This window comes from Gobius niger, assembly GCF_951799975.1.
Source record: "Gobius niger genome assembly, chromosome: 17".
Classification (NCBI taxonomy): domain Eukaryota; kingdom Metazoa; phylum Chordata; class Actinopteri; order Gobiiformes; family Gobiidae; genus Gobius; species Gobius niger.
In genome coordinates, this window is record NC_136868.1 from 16,494,624 (window position 1) to 16,501,714 (window position 7,091).

A 7,091-nucleotide genomic window follows, 5' to 3' on the forward strand; every position below is an offset into this window, starting at 1 on the left:
GGAGGCCTGCTCACTGTAAGGCAAAGACCATCAATATGAAAAGTAGCACACACAGTCGCCTCGAGAATAAGTGCCTCTCATTTCAGATATCTGCCTGGTTGCCATGGCAATCCCAGCGGTAAACGTGTCATGCAGCTCATCAAACTTAACTTAATATTTCCCATTAATGACTTTTGAGCATGAATAAAATAAGATACACAATGGAGATATTCACTATACTCTATGGAGTTTGGGTTTGTGTCATTGAAACAAATAAAACACTAGGATTCCTGGTATATTCCTTAAATAATAAACAACTTGGAGATGTTACAATGTAAAGTACTGGGGTTATTGTTCACATAATATCATCTGGACGCTTTCGAGTGTTAAATATGTTTCCCATATTTGTTCCAGGGCTCTTTTCTCTAATACTGTAAATCAGTCTATGGACAATGTTTGCAATTACCTCCTAATAAGGCGGGTTTCTATGCTAATATTAAATTCATAACATTTCCTCCAAACTCCACTTGCTATTACAGTGTATTATTTAGACAAAGATCCAACCATTAAGGATTCAAGCGCTGCACTGTAAAGCGCCTGGTTCTGAATTGAAAACTAATCATAGCCAGGGGAGGAAGAGAAGAGGGGTCAATCAAGCGATACTTGCCAATACTTAGTCCAAGATGACAGTGAGGAGAAAAGGTAAGAGAGACTCAGACAGAAGTGGGTGCTAATTCCTACTTTTCAGTTTAAATAAAGATTGGAGCTGGATAAAAGCCATTAAGGGAGAAATCAGACAGGGCATGCTATGTAGGACAAGAGCTGACTGCAGGGAGGTGAGTGGTGGGATCGATACTCAGTCGATGCGCTCAACACCCAACAGCGGGCCATGTGCTACAGCCGGGCATCTGCATGTGTGCGATTGTGTGAGCGCGCACTGACTAATGGAGAAAACAGACACGGGGAAAAGCAAGAACGCACACACGCACACACACACACACACACACACACACACACACTGCAATATACAATTAACCGCGTTTTGAGCGAGGCGCTGCCCGTAATTTGTAGTGATAAAAGTATTAAAGCGAAGCCCTCGGACAAAGATGGAAAGGTGGACAGCTGCGGAGATGGATTTATTTTGGGAAGGCGTGCTACAGTTAACAAAGATAGATGTTTGAAAAGACCGTGTTGAGCCCCAACTGGAGCCTCGATTCAACTGCAATCACTCTGCATTCTGTCCTCCCCTCCTCTCCTCCATCCTTTAGCCCCTCGCTGCCTCTCTCTCTCTATAACATTGATCGGCCGCGTCTCCTCAATCCATCTCTCCCTCTGTCGCCTAGCAACGGGTGCTCTATCGGGCGTGGAGGGTGGGGGGGTCCGGCCACGGGAGGGGTCGGACGGGCTCATGCATGGGTAGGTGGGTGGGTTAAGCAAAAGCCAATTGTACTTGATTTCACATTTATTCTGACTGATACATGCTTCCCTTTCATGTGCCGAGTGTGCGAGCTTCCCACCGCCGCCCGGCGAATTGGAGAAAGACAAAATAAAAAAATAAAAAAGGTTTGCAAAGCGGCGCTGGCAAGGGGATTTTTTTTTTTTTTTCTTTTTTTTCACTGTTTATCCCGTTTCAGATGCACGCCGCAGTTGTAAGCACGTTGTGAAATGTTTTGATATGTGTGCCAGGATGATAGTAGGTCTTTTTTTTTTTTTTTTCTTCTTCTCCACTTTTCGCCCGAAGCTGTGTCACTGCTTCATGTGCTGAGCTGGAGCAACACAAAAACAAAAGCTTGTCTCACCCACAACAAGGAAAAGTAACTTTGAGAAAAGTGTAAAAGACTTTTGGGTGCAGGGTTTTCTTATAAGCATTCACAACAAAGACGATTGTAATGAAGTAAAAACTGTACAATGTAAAAGTATACATTAACAGTGAGAACCAATCATTGCTATTTGAACTTGTGTAAAATACAAAGCCTGAAATATATCCGCTGTAATAAGAACTGTCTCTTACAGTTCATGCTCTTTCAATTGTTTTCAAATACTTTCAATACTGAACACATCTCCAGTCACTTCAGTATTAACTGTCATAATCTGGGGTTGGATAGTGAGAATTATGCTGAAATTTATATACAAGGATTTCGCCCTGAAGACTTCACAAATTCGACTTTAAAACTTTGCCAACTTTCACGTCTTGCTTGTGTGTGCTTCCACCGTGAAGCCGTGCAATTACACTGCCTTTTCCCATCGTGATTATTGGACGCAGATGCAAATGCGAAACGCTTAACAAAAAGAAACTATCTCCAGTGTTTTCCGCACAATCCCCGAATTAACATGGCCGTGTGGGAATCAAGCGGTGCAAAAGGCATTGTTCTGTTTTTAAGGCCTTATCCTTTTGATCTACACTTAATGTCTGATCCCCTTTGAGGAAGACGTGTAGGCTATGCTTTAAGCCCTAATAAATCCAGCGTTAGCACTGCTTAAAAAGGCAGAAAGCTACGGGCTTAAAAAGCAGGGAGAGCAACGGGGAGAGCAAACCGTGCATAATGCTCTTAACTATCTACTGAGATAATACACACACTCACTACAATCTATTATCATTCTAATCTGTAATATATGCAGCGTGATGAATGTACATGGACGGTGCAGCCTGTAGGCAAAGAAGTGAAATTGCAATCAGCTCAGCACACACAGAATTTGCTTCTTTCCTATTTTCTCTTGTTTCATTTATGTAATATGTAGACTTTTTAGATGACGTTATATCCTTTTTTTATTTTCATCATTTTTGTCACTTTCTAGTCATGCACGTTGCCTTGCTTTTTCTTGCCTATGGATTTGCTATATTGTTGCGTTTTCTTTTCCCGTACGCCACCACACACAGCGAAGAATATGAATACAATAAAATATATATTATTGTCTACATCCATATAAAAGTAGATTTTTCTTTAAGCAGAAGAAATGAACACACCGCCATAGCCGCGCTGATCAATCCATTCTGACTTGTGTGTCTGTAATTCTAATACTGCATTAGCACCACAATGAAATGTATGAAATATTTAAAAAAAACCTTCTTATGGCATTTGTCAGAAGTGTATTGCGTTTCTACCAAGGTTTTTTTTTTCTTTACGGATCAATCCTGATTTAAAAGTGTGTTTGAGACAGAAGAACTGTTTTCAAGGTCTTTTGTAACAAAACCAATAGGCACATATACAATACTACATTGAAAGAGAAAAGAAAACATAACACAAACAGCTCCATAAATCTATAGACTAATGATGTAAAATATAATGCCAATTGATTCGGCTACAGGACTTGAGTGTGTAAATAATACTCTGGTGGGGGGGTGACACTGGGATATTTGTGTAACAAGTGCTGAAAATCTGACAAATATTCTTAAAGAGATTGAGCAAGTGTGTGTCCTAAATATGACAGTACAGATGATCATTATGACAAAATATCCTTGGCTTGGGTTGATTTTGAATCGCCTCAAAGCCAACTAAAAAAAATAAAATATAATAAAATACAAATAGGGGCCTAAATATAGCAAAACATGGCTATTCAATGTTTACTCAAAATCAAGTCATCTCAAAGTCATGGACTAAACACACACACACCCACACACACACACACACACACACACACGCTCACACCCACACACCCACACACACTTCATGTTTCACTAGAGGCCTCCCCGAATCAAGTTGGGCACAATAGAAACTCAACGCAAGTGAATCCGAGCAACATTCGGTGATCGGACCCGATGTAATCGATGTGGCATTGGACGGGTTTGTGATTAGTAGCTGTATTGATCGCGTGCGCATCACGTGAGCACATCTGAATAATGGTTATTTTCCACATGTTGTCACAATTCGAATGAAGAAGAGACTCGCGTGACCTTTATGCGAAAGAAAATACAAATATATAAATAACAATAATAAAGCGGCTACGTGTTTTTTCCCCCTCTCGTATTAACTTTGGATAAATTACGCACGGCACGTTGACGACTCGCACTCTTTGCGGTAGAAAGAATTGACAAGTTGATCAAACGAAACAAGCGAAAAAAAGCACAAGTGTTTTTTTGATATTAGTAAATTACGCGGATAATGCAGTTGAAAAAATAACGCGAACATAATAAAATAAATCCAGCTGTCAATATCGCTTCCAACTTTCTTACACACTTTTTTCCCCCCCCGGCCTATTGATTATTTAAAATTATGATTTAGGCCTATTTCTTTGTAATCATCTACACAAAGGCATCTAGCTATTGAATATTGATTTTGACCCTGACAGCTCCCAAAAGGCCTATTAACACCTGTTGTTATTTTTTCTTATATATTCGTAAATACGCACAGCTATTGCCCATGAATATATATACTCTGCCTTTTTTATATTAAAAAGAAAGCCAAGCGTAAAGAAGTGATGCGCGCCCAATTCTTTGTGCCGATCGATCAGACTGCGGATGGATCGATGAGGCAGCAGGGCTATTGATCACTACGGTCCTCTATTGCTGGCCGCTTTCAAATGCAAATGTACCTAAATAATAATCTATAGCAACACACTAATTCCTTAACAAACTGCAGGCAAACGCTTTCCAAACACAGCAGCTTCAACGTAAGACTGATTCTCCTCCACGTTTGGGCCTCTCCATCCTCCTGCAGTACATAGTGCTATTCTCCGGCGCTGCAGAAACTTAAGTGTTTGAACGCGGGGCCCGTTCAATGATTCAACAGGACAAACATGTAACATTCCGATCGCACGGTCACATTGATTTGGCCTGTAGCCTATTGAAACTTTGTAGAAAATGTTTGGCGGCAATGCGATAAGCTAAAGGTCTAACTGACGGGGGGAAACAATTAGTATTTAAACAAAGCAGAGCTGCGCGTAAAGTGCCGTCCTCTGCAGCGAGATCATGTTTATTAGCGACTTCTGTTTATGGACTATTAGTGGAAACTGGGATCTTTGTGTAAATCTATCTGACGCCCACACACTTACTTAAAGCAAAGCCACGGGCAAACACGCCACATGTTGGTGTTTCTGCGCTCCACAAAGAGAGTCAAATGTATATAGTGCGTTTAGATACATGGCTATATGTGATGTGCAACCCGTCCCACTCCTCTGCTCCGAGGCCTGATCAATGCGACATTACAAAACACTGCTACTTAACTTTTGCCAATAGCCATATTTAAGTAAATATAGCCTACTTTGCAGTACATTAACCGTGATGCATTACGGACTCATTCAAGTAGCCCTATAGTCCTGAATAAGGCTGGTGCCACTGGAGCTTATACCCAGCAGCAGAAAACAGCCCAGCGCAATTTCACGCGACCACATGTAAAAAAAAAAAAAAAGTAAATAAAAGAAATAAAATCGTAATAACACAACAATTATTAAATACAATAATAATAATAATAATAATAATAATAATAATAATAATAATAATAATAATAATAATAATAATAATAATAATAATAGCCTAATTCACACATTTTTACGCACAGCACATAAACTTTTAGCATTCACTTCCGGTCATAAAAGTGCCTGTTGACAGGGGTCAAACACTTAACAGTATATAGACTTAACTTAGAGCATTTGTGCAGAACGCGTTTTAGGCTCCGTATTGACCATCCAGAAATGTATTGATCGATGCTCCGGGTTCAGTCATCGATTGGTTGATCAGCAAACGACAGCAGTGCTTAAAGATAAAAACTAAATGCTTTGATCCTCATAAAAAAAAAATCCACTCCACGTCTCGAACAGAGATTTGGGCTAAAATTAATGTTGTAAAAGGTGGTCATGATAACAGGCCTAATGAATGCACTGTGTAAGAACTTGAGAAGCCCACGTGGCGCTCCAGCCACAACTCTGATGCCCCATCAGTTTGCGCTGGAGCCAGAGCTGCCTGCACTTGATAAAAAAAGAAGAAGAAATAAATAAATAAATAAATAAATAAATAAGCGGCACTCTCTACGGCAGGGCCTCGTCACACAACAACACGTCTCGACACTGAATTGTCCATATTATATTTGCCACAGGATATACTTATTTGAGTATTCCAAAACACATACATTAAAACTCAAATTAAAACCGAGCTCTAGGCGGCCGCATAGATTTGGTGAAAAAAAAAAAGTGGTTTATTTTGTACTCGTGCTTTATTTTAGCTTCTGGCTGGATTTACCCCGAATTGATTAGAATGGGGATAATACTATGATCCCTATCCCTATCCTGCTGACCCCGTTTCTTTTTCTCTAAGTACATTTCTGTGGAATACACAATAGAGGAGGGTAAAATGAGAGTTTAAAGTCAAGTCTCAAAGTTTGAGCGCGTGCTTTTGGGTTGTAAACCCTGGTGAATTAGGAGCTAGGATCCAGCAATGAAAGTTAACATCCATCACCAGCGCGCCCAATAAGCTGCTGTGGCCGGCTGGCTGAGCACAGATGACGGATTCGCTGCTGTGCGGGCTTCGGTAATTCATTTTCGATAGCAGTGGTTGCTGGGATCAATACAAGGACATTAACCCAACCGGACACCGCTGTTCTCTCTTGTTGGCACAGCCAAAAGTCACTGTCCCCCGTTGGCCACACTCGTGCGCCACGGTGTTAGAAGAGATGCGTGCCAACTGCCAAGGGCACTGATATCACAATTCATCAGAGCTGTTATGGATGGCACTGACCTAAGTGTTGGTAAACACTGGTCTGGCAAATTATTTTCGTAATTTGTAAATGATTAGTGGTGCCATTTCCAGGATTGTTGCACTATATTTTTCTTCCGGTCGAAATCTTAATGGGCTCATTTTGCAAAGCATTGGTGAAAATGCCACGCTCCTTAGTCAGTAACATTGTTCAAGATTAGGCTATAACATAACTTAGGAAGAATTGTTTACAAGTACTTTCTACTATGGAAAATGTAGGATTGTAATGTAGTAAATAAAAAATAATAAATAAACACTTCATTGTAACGATTAAATTACATATAAGAACACGAACTATTATTCCCAGTAATAAAAGCGTAATATGAAATAAAGCATGCATGCTGAGACTGCCATAAAACACTATCACAAGGTACAACAGCGTTCAAATTCTGAATTTGACACTTATGGGTCAAACGTGAGCGTAGCT